General features: G+C 35.3%; 1 pseudogene; it reads left to right on the top strand.

Annotated features, from left to right (window-relative positions):
• The first annotated feature begins 946 nt into the window (after positions 1-946).
• On the top strand, positions 947-3,228 carry LOC116747120 (annotated as a pseudogene).
• Positions 3,229-16,116: the final 12,888 nt, after the last annotated feature.

The following is a 16,116-nucleotide window of genomic DNA, read 5'->3' as shown; positions in this document are numbered from 1 at the left end:
CCTACAACCAAGATTACTCTACCCAGCAAGGATCTCATTCAGATATGACAGAGAAATTAAAACCTTTACAGAAAAGCAAAAGCTAAGAGAATTCAGCACCACCAAACCAGGTTTACAACAAATGCTAAAGGAACTTCTCTAGGCAGGAAACACAAGAGAAGGAAAAGAGATCTACAATAACAAACCCAAAACAATTAAGAAAATGGGAATAGGAACATGCATATCACTAGTTACTTTAAATGTAAATGGATTAAATGCTCCAACCAAAAGACACAGACTGGCTGAATGGAGGCAAAAATAAGACCCGTATATATACTGTCTACAAGAGACCCATTTCAGACCTAGGGACACATACAGACTGAAAGTGAGGGGGTGGAAAAGATATTCCATGCAAATGGATATCAAAAGAAATCTGGAGTAGCAATTCTCCTACCAGAAAAAATAGACTTTAAAGTAAAGACTATTACAAGAGACAAAGAAGGACACTACCTAAGGATCAAGGGATCAATCCAAGAAGAAGATATAACAATTGTAAATATTTATGCACGCAACATAGGAGCACCTCAATACATAAGGCAAATGTTAACAGCCATAAAAGGGGAAATCGACAGTAACTCAATCATAGTAGGCGACTTTAACACCCCACTTTCACCAATGGACAAATCATCCAAAATGAAAATAAAAAAGGAAACACAAGCTTTAAATGATACCTTAAATAAGATGGATTTAATTGATTTTTATAGGACATTCTATCCAAAAACAACAGAATACACATTCTTCTCAAGTCCTCATGGAACATTCTCCAGGATAGATCATATCTTAGGTCACAAATCCAGCCTTGGTAAATTTTAGATAATTGAAATCGTATCAAGTTCCGTGGCCCCGACAGGCGGGAGGGCTTCCCTGAGGAGGTGGGGAGGGGAGGGTTGGGCTGGCCAGCAGGCAGATGCTGCTGCTGAACTTCTGTGTGGCCCCTGATGGCATACAGAAGAGCACGCAGTCTGGCCTGGCCTTTTTCAGGTTCCCACAGGATCTAGCCAGATGCCTGAAGTGGGTGGAGAATTGTAGGAGAGCAGACTTAAAAGATAAAACACCTGATCAACTAAATAAACATTATCAATATTGTGACAAACAGTTTAAGACTTCTGTGATCTGTAGAACTAGTCCTTATAGGACAGTTCTTTGAGATAATGCGATACCAACAATATTTGATCTTACCAGCCATTTGAAAAATCCACACGGTAGACACAGAGAATGAATAAAAGAATCGAGTGAAGATCAAATCAGGACACTGAAACAGAGAAAAATTGATGAAACTTCTGAAGAGGAACCAAAACATAAGGAAATAAACAACAGCAGTGCAGACGAAGGGGGTGAAGAGCAGGATGAAGAAGACATTTTACCTTTAACCCTTGAAGAGAAGGAAAACAAAGAATACTTAAAATCTTTATTTGAAATTTTGATTCTTATGGGAAAACAGAACATACCTCTGGATGGACCTGAAGCTTATGAAGTCCCAGAAAGTCTCTTTACTCCTGATAACTTTCAAGCACTGCTGGAGTGCCAGATCAATTCTGGTGAAGAGGATCTGAGAAAGCGCTTTGAATCAACAGCAGTGAGCACATTGTTCTGTTCGAAAACACAGCAGAAACAGATGCTAGAGATCTGTGAGAGCTGCATTTAGGAAGAAACCCTCAGGGAAGTGAGAGACTCTCACTTCTTTTCCATTGTCACTGACGATGTGGTGGACATAGCAGGGAAAGAGCACCTGCCTTTGTTGGTGAGGTTTGTTGATGAAGCTCACTACCTGAGAGAGGAATTTGTGGGCTTCCTGACTTATGAAGCTGATGCAGAAATTTTGGCTGTGAAATTTCACACTAAAATAACTGAGAAGTGGAGATTAAACATGGAGTACTGTCGTGGCCAGGCTTAGATTGTGTTCAGTGGATTTTCTTCCAAAATAAAAGTTGTTGCTTCTAGACTTTTAGAGAAGTATCCCCAAGCTATCTACACACTCTGCTCTTCCTGTGCCTTAAATATGTTGTTGGAATTATCAGTGTCTGTTATGGGAGTATCTGTCGCATTAGGAACAATTGAGGAAGTTTGTTGTTTTCTCCATCAATCACCACAACTGCTTTTAGAGCTTGACAATGTAATTTCTGTCCTATTTCAGAACAGTGAAGAAAGGGGCAAAGTACTGAAGGAAATTTGCCATTCCTAGTGGACAGGCAGGCATGATGCTTTTGAAATCTTAGTGGACCTCCTACAAGCACTTGTTTTATGTTTAGATGGTATAAATAATGACACAAATGTTAGATGGAATAACTTTATAGCTGGCCGACCATTTGTACTCTGTAGTGTGGTAACAGATTTTGATTTAATCATTACCACTGTTGGTTTTTAAAATGTTATATCTTTTACAAGAGCCTTTGAGAAAAATCTTCAGGGGCAAACTTCTGATGTCTTCTTTGCAGCCAGTAGTTTGACTACAGTGCTGCATTCACTAAATGAAGTGATGGAAAATATCAAAGTTTATCATGAATTTTGGTTTGAAGAAGCCACACATTTGGCAACCAAACTTGATATTCAGATGAAACTCCCACGGAAATTTCACAGAGCTCCACACAGTAACCTGGAATCTCAGCTAACCTCTGAGAGTTACTATAAAGAAACTCTAAGTGTTCCAACAGTGGAACACATTATTCAGGAACTGAAAGATATAGCCTCAGAACAGCACCTCAGAGCTCTTAAATGCTTATCTCTGATCTCTCTGCCATGGAACAGCTCAAATTCAATACATCAGAGGAGCATCATGCTGACATGTACAACAGTGATTTACCTAATCCTGACGCATGCTCTGCTGAGCTGCATTGTTGCGGAATCAAGTGGAAACACAGAGGGAAAGATATAGAACTTCCATCCACTATTTATGAAGCCCTTCATCTGCCAGACATCAAGATTTTTCCTAATGCTTATGCACTGCTGAAGGTCCTATGTATTCTTCCTCTGGTGAAGGTTGAGAACCAACGCTATGAAAATGGGCAAAAGTGTCTCAAAGCATACCCGAGGAATACTTTGACAGACCAAAGGTCAAGTAACTTAGCTTTGCTTAACATAAAATTTGATATAAAACAACATTTGGATTTAATGGTGGATACATATATCAAACTATATACAAGAAAGTCAGAGCTTCCTACAGGTAATTCAGAAACCATTGAAAATACCTAAGAGACTTTTAAAATAGGCGTTCTCTTATATTTGATATTTGAAAAAAATCTGTAAGAAATTTGAAAATATCTTACAGAAAAGTTGTAAGGTGTACGTAGGCCACTTAATCACTGAATATCTTGACCTGTAGGCTTACCATTGAGACATTAGTCATTGATAATCTGCCTGTTTAAATGGCCCATTTGAAGTCCCATGCTTTGGAGACCTAACTGTTCTTCCAGAAGATAACATTGAAAGTACCATATTATGCTCTGTGATCTCTGCTAATGGCATTTTGGAACTGTATAAGTTAAGTCACTTTAGACATAACATTAATCACTGTGGATCCAACTGTCATATAGTGAGTTATCAGTTCTTTGAAGAAATAAATTTTGAGGAGGTACAGGAGGAAGGAATACATTTTATAAAACATTACAATGAAACTCATGACTGACCTTTGAATAGTAGGAGTTTTAAGTATGCTGTTAAATACCTGTAAGGGACCATTAAGAAAATTATCAGACTGTGAGACAAACGTCTGAGCTTGCCAAACAAGGATTTCGGTGTAGATTTTTTTTTTATCAAATGAAGTTGAAGGAATAAATTATAGTTAAATTTGAATGGAAGAGCCTGCCATTGTTGTTCCACATCTGATTGTTGCTGCTTACATTCCTTTATTGAGCCTAGATCTTCATAAGCTTTTTGACAGGTGTATTTTGAACACTTCTGTTTCATGGTCAAGACAGGATCACAAGCCATGGATATTAACAACTGATTTGTCTGTTTTCTTTTGCCTTTTTCCATGACTGTATATACTGCCTTATCTTGATTTACAACCAAAACCTAGAAAACCTACAAAAATAAGTGTTTTATGGTTTATCTAGTAATAATACAGAAAATATTGCTGTTATTTTTGGTGAAGAAAATCAATTTTGTATAGTTTACTTCAATTTAAATAAAATGTGAATTTTGTTTAAAAATGAAGAAACAAAAAAACACAAGAAATAGTATCAAGTATCTTTTCCAACCACAACACTATGAGACTAGATATCAATTATGGAAAAAAATCTGTAAAAAATACAAACACATGGAGGCTGAACAATACACTACTAAATAACCAACAGATCACTGAAGAAATCAAAAAGGAAATCAAAAAGTCCCTGGAAACAAATGACAATGAAGACACAACAACCAAAAACATATGGGATGCAGCAAAAGCAGTTCTAAGGGGGAAGTTCATAGCAATACAATCCTACCTCAATAAACAAGAAACAGCTCAAATAAACAACCTAAACTTACACCTAAAACAATTAGAAAAAGAAGAGCAAAAAATCTCCAAAATTAGCAAAAGGAAAGAAATCATAAAGACCAGATCAGAAATAAATGAAAAAGAAATGAAGGAAACAAAAGCAAAGATCAATAAAAGTAAAAGCTGCTTCTTTGAGAAGACAAACAAAATTGATAAACCATTAACCAGACTTATCAAGAAAAAAAAGGGAGAAGACTCAAATCAATATAATTAGAAATGAAAAAGGAGATGTAACAACTGACACTGAAGAAATACAAAGGATCATGAAAGATTACTACAAGCAACTCTATACCAATAAAATGGACAACCTGGAAAAGATGGACTAATTCTTAGAAAAGAACAAAGTTCTGAGACTGAACCAGGAAGAAACAGAAAATATAAACAGATCAATCACAAGCACTGAAATTGGCACTGTGATTAAAAATATTCCAACAAACAAAATCCCAGGACCAGATGGCTTCACAGGCGAATTCTACCAAACACTTAGAGAACAACTAACACCCATCCTTCTCAAACTCTACCAAAATATAGAAGAGAGAGGAACACTCCCAAACTCATTATACAAGGCCACCATCACCCTGACATCAAAATCAGACAAAGATGTCACAAAGAAAGAAAACTACAGGCCAATATCACTGATGAACATACATGCAAAAATCCTCAGGAAAGTACTAGTAAAAATAATCTAATAGCACATTAAAAGGATCACACACCATGATCAAGTGGGGTTTATCCCAGGAATGCAAGGATTCTTCAATATACGCAAATCAATCAATGTGATAAACCATATTAACAAACTGACAGAGAAAAACAACACCATCATCTCAATGACGCAGAAAAAGCTTTCAACAACATTCAATACCCATTTATGATAAAAAAAAATCCAGAAATTAGGCATAGAGGGAACTTACCTCAACATAATAAAGGTCAAAAATGACAAACACACAGTCAACATGATTCTCAGTGGTGCAAACTGAAAACATTTCCAAAAAGATCAGGAACAAGACAAGGTTGCCCACTCTCACCATTATTATTCAACATAGTTTTGGAAGTTTTAGCCATAGCAATCACAAAAGAAAAAGATATAGAAGGAATCCAGAACAGAAAAGAAGAATTAAAACTGTCACTGTTTGCAGATGACATGATATTATCCATAGAGAATCCTAAAGATGCTATAGAAAACTACTAGAGTTAATCAATGAATTTGGTAAGTAGCAGGATACAAAATTAATGCACAGAAATTTCTTGCATTCCTATACACTAATGATGAAAAATCTGAAAGGCAAATTAAGGAAACACTACTATTTACCATTGAAAAAAAAGAATAAAATGCCTAGGAATAAATATACCTAAAGAGACAAAAGACCTGTAGGCAGTAAATTATAAGACACTGATGAAAGAAATTAAAGATGATACAAGCAGATGGAGAGATATACCATGTTCTTGGATTGGAAGAATCAACATTCTGAAAATGACTATACTACCCAAAGCAATCTACAGATTCAATCACTATCAAACTACCAATGCCATTTTCCACAGAACCAGAACAAAAAATTTCACAATTTGTATGGAAACACAAAAGACCCAGAATAGCTGAAGCAATCTTAAGAAAGAAAAATAGAGCTGGAGGAATCAGATTCACAGACTTCAGACTATACTACAAAGCTACAGTCATCTAGACATTATGGTACTGGCACAAAAACAGAAATATAGATCAATGGAACAGGAGCGAAAGCTCATAGATAAACCCACACACATATGGTCACCTAATTTTTGATAAAGGTGGCAAGAATATACAATGGAGAGAAGACAGCCTCTTCAATTAGTGGTGCTGGGAATACTGGACAGCTACATGTAAAATAATGAAATTAAAACACTCCTTAACACCATACACAAAAAATGAACTTAAAATGGATTAAAGACCTAAATGTAAGACTATAAAACTCCTAGAGGAAAACACAGGCAGAGGACTCTATGACATAAATCACAGGAAGATCCTTTTTGGTCCACCTCTTAGAGAAATGGAAATAAAAACAAAAATAAACAAATGGAACCTAATGAAACTTAAAAGCTTTTGCACAGCAAAGGACAACATAAACAGGACAAAAAGACAACCCTCAGAATGGGAGAAAATATTTGAAAATGAAGCAACTGACAAAGGATTAATCTCTGAAATGTACAAGCAGCTTATGCAGCTCAATATCAAAAAAAACAAACGACACAATCCAAAAATGGGCAGAGGATCTAAAGAGACATTTCTCCAAAGAAGACATACAGATGGCCAACAAACCCATGAAGGGATGCTCAACATCACTAATCATTAGAGAAATGCAAATCCAAACCACAATGAGGTATCACCTCACACCACTCTGAATGGCCATCATCAAAAAATCTACAAACTATAAATGCTGGAGAGAGTGTGGAAAAATGGAACCCTCTGGCACTGTTTGTGGGAATGTAAATTGGTACAGCCGCTATGGAGAACAGTATGCAGGTTCCTTAAAGAACAAGCAGTAGAACTACCATATGACCCAGCAATCCCACTACTGGACATATACCCTGAGAAAACCATATTTCAAATGAGTCATGTACCACAATGTTCATTACAACTCTATTTACAATAGTCAGGACATGGAAGTAACCTAAGTGTCCATCAGCAGATGAATGGATAAAGAAGATATGGCACATATATACAATGGAATATTACTCAGTCATAAAAAGAAACAAAATTGAATCATTTGTAGAGAGGTGGATGGACCTAGAGTATGTCATACAGAGTGAAGTAAGTCAGAAAGAGAAAACAAATACTGTATGCTAACACATATATATGGAATGTAAAAAGAAAATGTTTCTGAAGAACCTAGGGGCAGAACAGTAATAAAGACGTAGATGTAGAGAATGGACTTGAGGATATGGAGGGGGGAAGTGTAAGCTGGGATGAAGTGAGAGAGTAGCATGGACATATATACACTACCAAATGTAAAATAGATAGCTAGTGGAAAGCAGACACATAGCACAGGGAGATCAGCTCGGTGCTTTCTGACCACCTAGAGGGGTGGGATAGGGAGGGTGGGAGGGAGACACAAAAGAGAGGAGATATGAGGATATATGTATACGTATAGCTGATTCACTTTGTTGTAAAGCAGAAACTAACACACCATTGTAAAGCAATTATACTCCAATAAAGATGTTAAAAAATAATTTAAAAGGATAACCAAAAATAAATAAATAAATAAATAATGGAAATATGGACAATAATTCAATAATAGTAGGAATCTTTATCATCCCATTGACATCATTGGACAGATCATCCAGACAGAAAATCAATAAGGTGACAGAGGTTCTAAATGACACAATAGACCAGTTGAACTTAATGGATATCTATAGGGCACTACATCCAAAAAGAACAGAATGCACATTCTTTTCAAGCATGCATGGGATGTTTTCTAGGATGCACCACAGAGTAGGTCAGAAAACAAGCCTCTAACAAATTTATGAGGATAGAAATTACTTCACGTATCTTTTCTAACCACAGTGATATGAAACCAGAAATCAACCACTCTAAGAAAAATGGGAAAATAGTAAACCAACTGGGTGGCGAAATCTTCTTTCAGCATATCAAGAAACCAGACAATTATGACTCGGAGAATGGGCTGCACGCAATGGAATGTGCACTACACTTGGAAAAAAGTGTGAATCAGTCACTACTGGAACTGCACAAGCTGGCCACTGACAAAAATGACCACCATTTGTGTGACTTAATTGAGACTCATTACCTGAAGGAGCAGGTGAAATCCATCAAAGAATTAGGTGACCATGTTAACAACTTGCATAAGATGGGGGCCACCAAACGTGGCATGGCAAAGTATTTCTTTGACAAGCACACCCTGGGAAACACTGATAACAAGAGCTAAGCTGTAGGTTGGCTTTCCATAGCCAGAGGGGTGACTTCCTTTGTCACCAATGCAGTGCCTGCATATTTGGGTTACTTTTACCTTTTCTATAAGTTGTACCAAAACATCTACAAGTTCTTTCCTCAGTACTTTCATTTCTTCAAATAAAGTAATTTGGTACTCCCCCCCCCCGACAAAATATACCTAAAGTCAGCAGAAGGAAGGAAATAATAAAGATCAGAGATGAAATAAAATAGAGTTCAAAATAACCATAAAATAGATCAATTAAACAAGAGCTGGTTTTTTGAAAAAATAAACAAAATCAACATACCTCTACCCAGGCTCATCAAGAAGAAACACCCTCAAAAAAAATGAAAGAAAAGAAATAACAACTGATACCACAGAAATACAAAACTCATAAAACAATACTATGAGCCATTATGTGTCAACAAGTTGGACAACCCAGAAGAAGTTGACAAGTTTGTAGAAACAGAAAGCTTTCCAATACTGAGTCAAGAGGAGACAGACACTTTGAACAGACTGATCACTAAAAGTGAAATAGAATATGTAATCAAAAAAAACAAAAAACAAAAAACTCCCTCCAAACGAAAGTACAGGACTGGATGGCTTCACTGGGGAATTTTAACAAACATACAAAGAACTTATAGCTATCCTTTTCAAACTATTACAAAAAATTGAAGAGGAGGGACCACTCTCAAATTCATTCTATGAAGCCACCATAACCCTGATAACAAAACAAAAGACACTACAAAACAGAAAATTACAGGCCAACATCTATTTTTAATGAATATAGATGCAACAATCCTCAACAAAATATTAGGAAACAGAATCATACATCAAAAACAATACGTAAAAAATACCATACACCATGATCAAGTTGGATTCATTCCAGGGTTGCAAGGATGGTTCAACATAAGCAAATCAATCAAAGTGATATACCACATTAATAAAAGGAAAGACAAAAGCCACATAATCATCTCAATAGATGCAGTAAAACCATTTGACAAAATTTAACATCCATTCTAGATAAAAACTCTCACTGAAATGGGTATAGAGGGACCATATCTAAACATAATAAAAGTCATTTATGACAAAGCCACAACCAACATAATACTCAACAGTGAAAAACTGAAAGCCTTCCCATTAAAGTTAGGAATGAGGCAAGAATGCCCACTCTTACCACTCCTATTCAACATAGTATTGGAAGTCCTAGCCATAGCAATCAGACAAGAAAAAGGAAAGATATATATCTAAATTGAAAGGAAGAAGTAAGACTGTCATTTGTAGATGACATGATACTTTACATAGGAAACCCTAAAGTTTCCATACAGAAACTATTAGAACTAATAAATGAATTCAGTAAGGTTGCAGGATACGAGGTTAATATAAAGAATTTGTTACATTTTTTACACTAACAATGAAATTTCAGAAAAGGAAGGTAAAAAACCAAAAATCTCATTTAAAATCACATGAAAAAGAAATACCTAGGAATAAATTTAACCAAGGAGGTGAAAGACCTGTATGCTGAAAACAGTAAAACATTGACAAAGTATATTGAAGATGATTCAAAGAAATATAAAGACATCACATGCTCTAGGATTGGAAGAATTAATATGGTTAAAATGGCCATGCTACCCAAAGCAACCTACAGATTTAATGCAATCCCTATCAAAATACTCATGACATTCTACATATAACTAGAACAAGTATCTTAAAATTTATATGGAACCACAAAAGACCAAGAATTGCCAAAGCAATCATAAGGAAAAAATAAAGCTGGAGGCATAACCCTTCCAGACTTCAGACTATACTACAGAACTACAGTAATCAAAACAGCATGGTTTTGGCCCCAAACAGACATATAGCTCAATGGAACAGAATAGAGAGTCCAGAAATAAACCCGCTCACCTGTGGTCTATCTATGTCAAAGGAGGCAATAATATACAATGGAAAAAAGACAATCTCTACAACAAGTGGTGTTGAGAAAACTGGACAGTTACATGTAAATCAATGAAATTAGACCACTCCCTCACACCACATATAAAAATAAAATCAAAACAATTTAATGACCTAAATATAAGACATGACACCATAAAACTCTTAGAAGAGAACATAGGCAAAACATTCTTGGGTATAAATTGTAGCAATATTTTCCTAGATCTGTCTCCCAAGGCAAAAGAAATAAAAGCAAAAGTAAGAAGTGGGACCCAATCAAACATACAACTTTTTCAGAACAAAGGAAACCATCAATAAAATGAAAAGACAGGGCATCCCTAGTGGTGCATTGGTTGAGAGTCTGCCTGCCGATGCAAGGGACACAGGTTCATGCCCCAGTCCGGGAAGATCCCACATGCCACAGAGTGGCTGGGCCCATGAGCCATGGCCACTGAGCCTGCATGTCTGAAGCCTGTGCTCCGCAATGGGAGAGGCCACAACAGTGAGAGGCCCATGTACTGCAAAAAAAAAAAAGAAAAGACAACCTACAAAATAGGAAAAAATATTTGATATTTGCAAATGATGCAACTGACAAGGGCTTAATATCCAAAATATACAAACAACTCATAAAACTCAATATTGAGAAAATGAACAACCCAGTCAGAAGATGGACAGAAGACCTAAATATACATTTTTCCAAAGAAGACATACAGATGGCCAACGGACACATAAAAAGATGTTCAGCATCATTAATTATTAGAGAAATGGAAATCAAAATCACAATGATGTATCACCTCACACTGGCCAGAAAAGCTATCTTCAAAAAGTCTACAAATAATAAATACTGGAGAGAGTGTGGAGGAAAGGATGCCCTCCTACACTCTTGGTGGGAATGTAAATTGGTGTAGCCGCTATGGAAATCAGTATGGAGTTTCCTTTAAAAAACTAAAAATACAGCTACTATATGATCCAGCAATCCCACTCCTGGGTACATATCTGGAAAAAATGAAAACACTAATTCGAATAGATACGTGCACTCCACTGTTCATCACAGCACTATTTTTTTTTTTTTTTTTGGCTGCACTGCACAGCATGCAGGATCTTCCCTGACCAGGGATCGAACCCATGCCCCCTGTAGTGAAAATGTGGAGCCTTAACCACTGGACTGTCAGAGAAGTCCATAACAGTACTCTTTATAATAACCAAGACATGGAAAGAACCCAAGTGCCCATCAACAGAGGATTGGCTTAAGAAGATGTGATATATATATATATATATATATAATATATATAATATATATATATTATGTATATATATGCACACATACACACACACACACACACACACACACACACACACTGGAATATTTATCTGCCATAAAAAAGAATGAAATATTGCCATTTGCAGCAACATGGATGGAACTAGATAATATCATACTTAGTGAAGTAAGTCAGATAAAGACAAATATTATATTCTATCACTTATATGTGGAATCTTAAAAATAATACAAATGAATCTATATATGAAACAAAGGCACAGACATAGAAAAAAAACTTGTGGTTACCAAAATGGGGGGTGGGGTGGGATAGATTCAGAGTGTGGGATTAACAGATACAAACTACTATACATAAAATAGGTAAGCAACAAAGATTAACTGTATAGCACAGGGAATTATATTCAATATCTTGTAATAACCTATAATGGAAACATGTGAAATACAAATATGTATTTGTATATATAATATATATCTAAATCACTTTGCTGTATACTTAAAACTAACACAATATTGTAAATCAACTGTACTTCAATTAAAAAAAATAGAGAAAATCTTCAGGATCTAGAACTAGGCAACAAGTCTGTAAACTTGACACCAAAAGAACAATCTGTAAATGGTAAAGTTGATCAATTGTACCTCTTCACAATTAGAAACTTTTGCTCTGTGAAAGACTCTCAGAAGAGAATGAAAAGACAGGCTACAGACTGGGGGAAAGTATCTGTAAATCACATATCTGACAAAGGACTTGAATCTAGACAAATTGGTAATTGCCAAAGGTTACATTTGGAAGAGAGTATAAGTATAAAGAGAAATTTCTTTGGGGTGATAGAACAGTTCTGTATCCTGATTGTAATGGTGGTTACACAAATTTCAACATATGATAATTTTATAGAACTATACACAAAAAATAAATAAAGGAAGAAAGGGAGGAAAGGGTGTCATACTATGGGTTTGACATTGTATATAAGTTACATAAGATGTCATTGGGGGAAGCTGGGTGAAAGGTACATAGCATTTAATCCATACTGGTTTTGAAAGTTCTATATGAGTATGAAATTATTTCAAAAAAATTTTTTTAAAGTTCCAGTCTGTCAAGAGATGTGCATTCTAGTCTGAGTTGTCTAAGGCAAACTCTCTGAATTCCAGTTTCCTCAACAGTAAAATGTAAAGAATTTTATTTGTCATACCTATCCAATAAAAGTGTTAATAACAATTAACAATTGAGAATAAAATTGATATGAAAATACTCTGAACTGTTATGTTTTGTACAAATGTATTTTTATGCCCTAATGACTTCGTTTATGGAAATACCTAATTCCAAGAACTGGATGTCTCTTGACATTTCTACTCCAAATGTGAAATATGTTTTCTCTCACTCAAGTTTTTGTTTAACAAGTATATCATATAGAATAAATTCCACTTGACTAGGGAGGTGGGAAATTCAAGCAAGAACATAATGTTTATTTCTTTGGTACATTTAAACTTTATTTCAAATCACAATCAGCATATATTTCAAAAAGCCATCACTTATTAGGCAGGTATAATTTAACTAAATTATACATGCAAGGATTTCTGAAATCAGATGTGGGGAATGTTTATGTCAGAATTGTTTTCCCCTTAAGAAAACACAGTTTGCTACTAATTAATTAAATAACTGATGCAAACATTCTAAAAGCTGAGCTACTTTTCTGCACTAGCTCCTCCCTTTTGCGTTGTTTTAGCTTTTATTTTGTGAATTATGGGAAAATGTTTGGTATACTTGGCATACTTGGTATACTTGTTATTGTGTTACTTTAGATTAAAATTTATGGCCCCGGGCTTCCCTGGTGGCACAGTGGTTGAGAGTCCGCTTGCCAATGCAGGGAACACGGGTTCGTGCCCTGGTCCGGGAAGAACCCACATGCCACGGAGAGGCTAGGCCCATGAGCGATGGCCGCTGAGCCTGCGCGTCCGGGGCCTGTGCTCCGCAGCGGGAGAAGCCAAAACAGTGAGAGGCCTGTGTACCGCAAAAAAAAAACCCAAAACCCCCCAAAAAATTATGGCCCCAACTTGATCCATCCCTTGTGTAAACACAGTCATAAAAAAAATACATTCTACAAGAACTGAAACTTAAGCCAAATATCCCTTTAAGTCTTTGTTCAGCCCTTTTCCTACTGGACTGTGCTGATTCCTGAATTCAGACTTGAGGGCTGAAGGCCAAATAAGTCAATCATTTTACCTGGAGGAAAATAGACCCCTTGAGCATCAGTGGCAGAACTTACTTTCTGACTAGCAATTCATTCACAAGAGCAGGTTTCACTTTGTGACCTAATTTCAATGAGTCTATTAAACTTATTACAAATTTGCAAAAAACTCCATGTTTCTAAATATAATTTTGTAATAAATAAAATAGCTACATAATAATGGCTTTCTTTTTAATTAATGAAATTACAAAAGTTTCCACTCCATACCCTCATTAGTTTGTCTGGATTGCTGTAACTGCACTAAATTTAATGTATGTGCCAGCGAAACTCCTCAGGTCTTCTATTGCCCATTTTCAAATGAAACTTCTCTTGCATCTCAAATGTAACATAAAATATCAAAAATAAAACATTAATACATCTATATAACATATTTACAGTTGAGATCATCTCAATAAAATATTTCCATCTTTTATTAGAATATTCAACTCTCATTTACATACAAGTGGTATTACTATCCACTATAATTTTATCATATTCTAACTGACCTCATGGATGAGTTTTTCAGTTATATTTCCAAACTTATTTGCCATCACTCCCTTTTGTGATTACTCATCACATCCCCAACATGCCTCAATCTTCCCCTTGTCTGGAAAGATACTCTCTCCCTTACTCAGATACTTGGATATTACTAATCCTTCAGAACCCTACTTAAAAGTCTTTCTCTGCTCCCTTTCATCCTCACCCAAATTAGAAATAAATCTTCTGCACTCTGTACTTCTCTAAGCATTATAGATACATGTATATTGTCTTTGTTTTTTGACTATGATTCTCTCAAGGAAGGGAATATCTTCTTCATCTATGTGTCTCTTATTGTACCTAGCAGAGTGCCTAATACAAAATAGGAGCACAACAATTGCTTGAAAATGAAAAAAAATAGTCACTCTTTTAACCAAGTTCATTATTTTTATGATGGCAGAAGCTAGAATATAAAGGCCTTTCTCTACCAATAGTGATATATGAACTGGCAAAGAAATGCCAGTACAGGGTGAAATATAAAGGTGTGATATAATTATTTTAAAAAATATTCCCAAAACATAAAATTCTTATAATAGAATGGAAATTCAAAATCATATTCCAAAGGCACATAGAAATTATTTGGGGATTACTTAAGCCATTCCTTTGGGATTACTTAAGCATGAATAACCAAGAAATGGCCACAAAACCTATAACCACACCATTGAATATAATGCAGAAAAGACAGCAATACTCCCATTGAACCAATCAAACCTGACCAATAGTTTTAATATCTCTGTAAACAAATAACCCTTCCATATCCAAATTGAACACACAGCAAAACTAAATCAACATAGAATGATTGATAATGCAATTGCAGTTTTTATGCTGTTCATAGAAAATTTCACCAATAAGCAAATTTATATTTAAAGTAATGAAACTAAAAGATTCCGGTAAGTACCGTATGAATTTTACTTTGAAATTTATTTTTAATTACAAAGTATTTTTCCATAAAAAACAAGATAATTCAGTTAATAATGACATATATTAAAGAAATAACATTATACTAAATGAAATAAGTCAGACAGAGAAAGACAAATACTGTATGATATCATTTATATGTGGTATCTGAAAAAGAAAACAAACTAATGAATAAAACAAAAAAGAAGCAGACTCACTGATATATAAAACAAACTATTGATTACCAGTGGGGAGAAGGAGGGGAAGAGCAATATAAGGGTGTTGGGGATTATATGAAATCATGTGTGTGAAACTTTTGAAAATTGTAAAGCACTATAGAATTTTAAAAATCTTTCATTCAAAAAAATTAAAACTTAAAGAAATAACTGAATCGTTTAGAAAATTTTGACTTTTAAACATGCAATTATATTTTCAAACTGTCACCTACAGTCACTCTGGACTGATTCAGAATAGGTCTTTGAGTAGGCTTCATCAAAGTGAACATTTAACAGCTCAAGCAATAGACCTTAAATGAAGTTCACATTGTACCAGAGAACATAGAGTGACAGTGACAGAGAAATGCTGTGACTGAAATGTAACATGAATGTTTTAAAAAACATCAGATTTATATCTAAATGAGTGTTATTACCTTCAAAAATTTTGCCTTGGGTTGTGATATACATGCTAAAACTGTTTTTCCACTGCTCAAAGCATTTCAGAAACCCTCTTCAGGAATTGCTTCCAGATTGGGTTACCCATCTTTTTTCAACTGATGATGTAGAAATTTGGCTACTGCTTTACTAACACTTTTAGCTGTTC

Source organism: Phocoena sinus, chromosome X, assembly GCF_008692025.1.
Source record: "Phocoena sinus isolate mPhoSin1 chromosome X, mPhoSin1.pri, whole genome shotgun sequence".
Classification (NCBI taxonomy): Eukaryota; Metazoa; Chordata; class Mammalia; order Artiodactyla; family Phocoenidae; genus Phocoena; species Phocoena sinus.
This window is presented reverse-complemented; position numbering and strand designations above follow the sequence as displayed.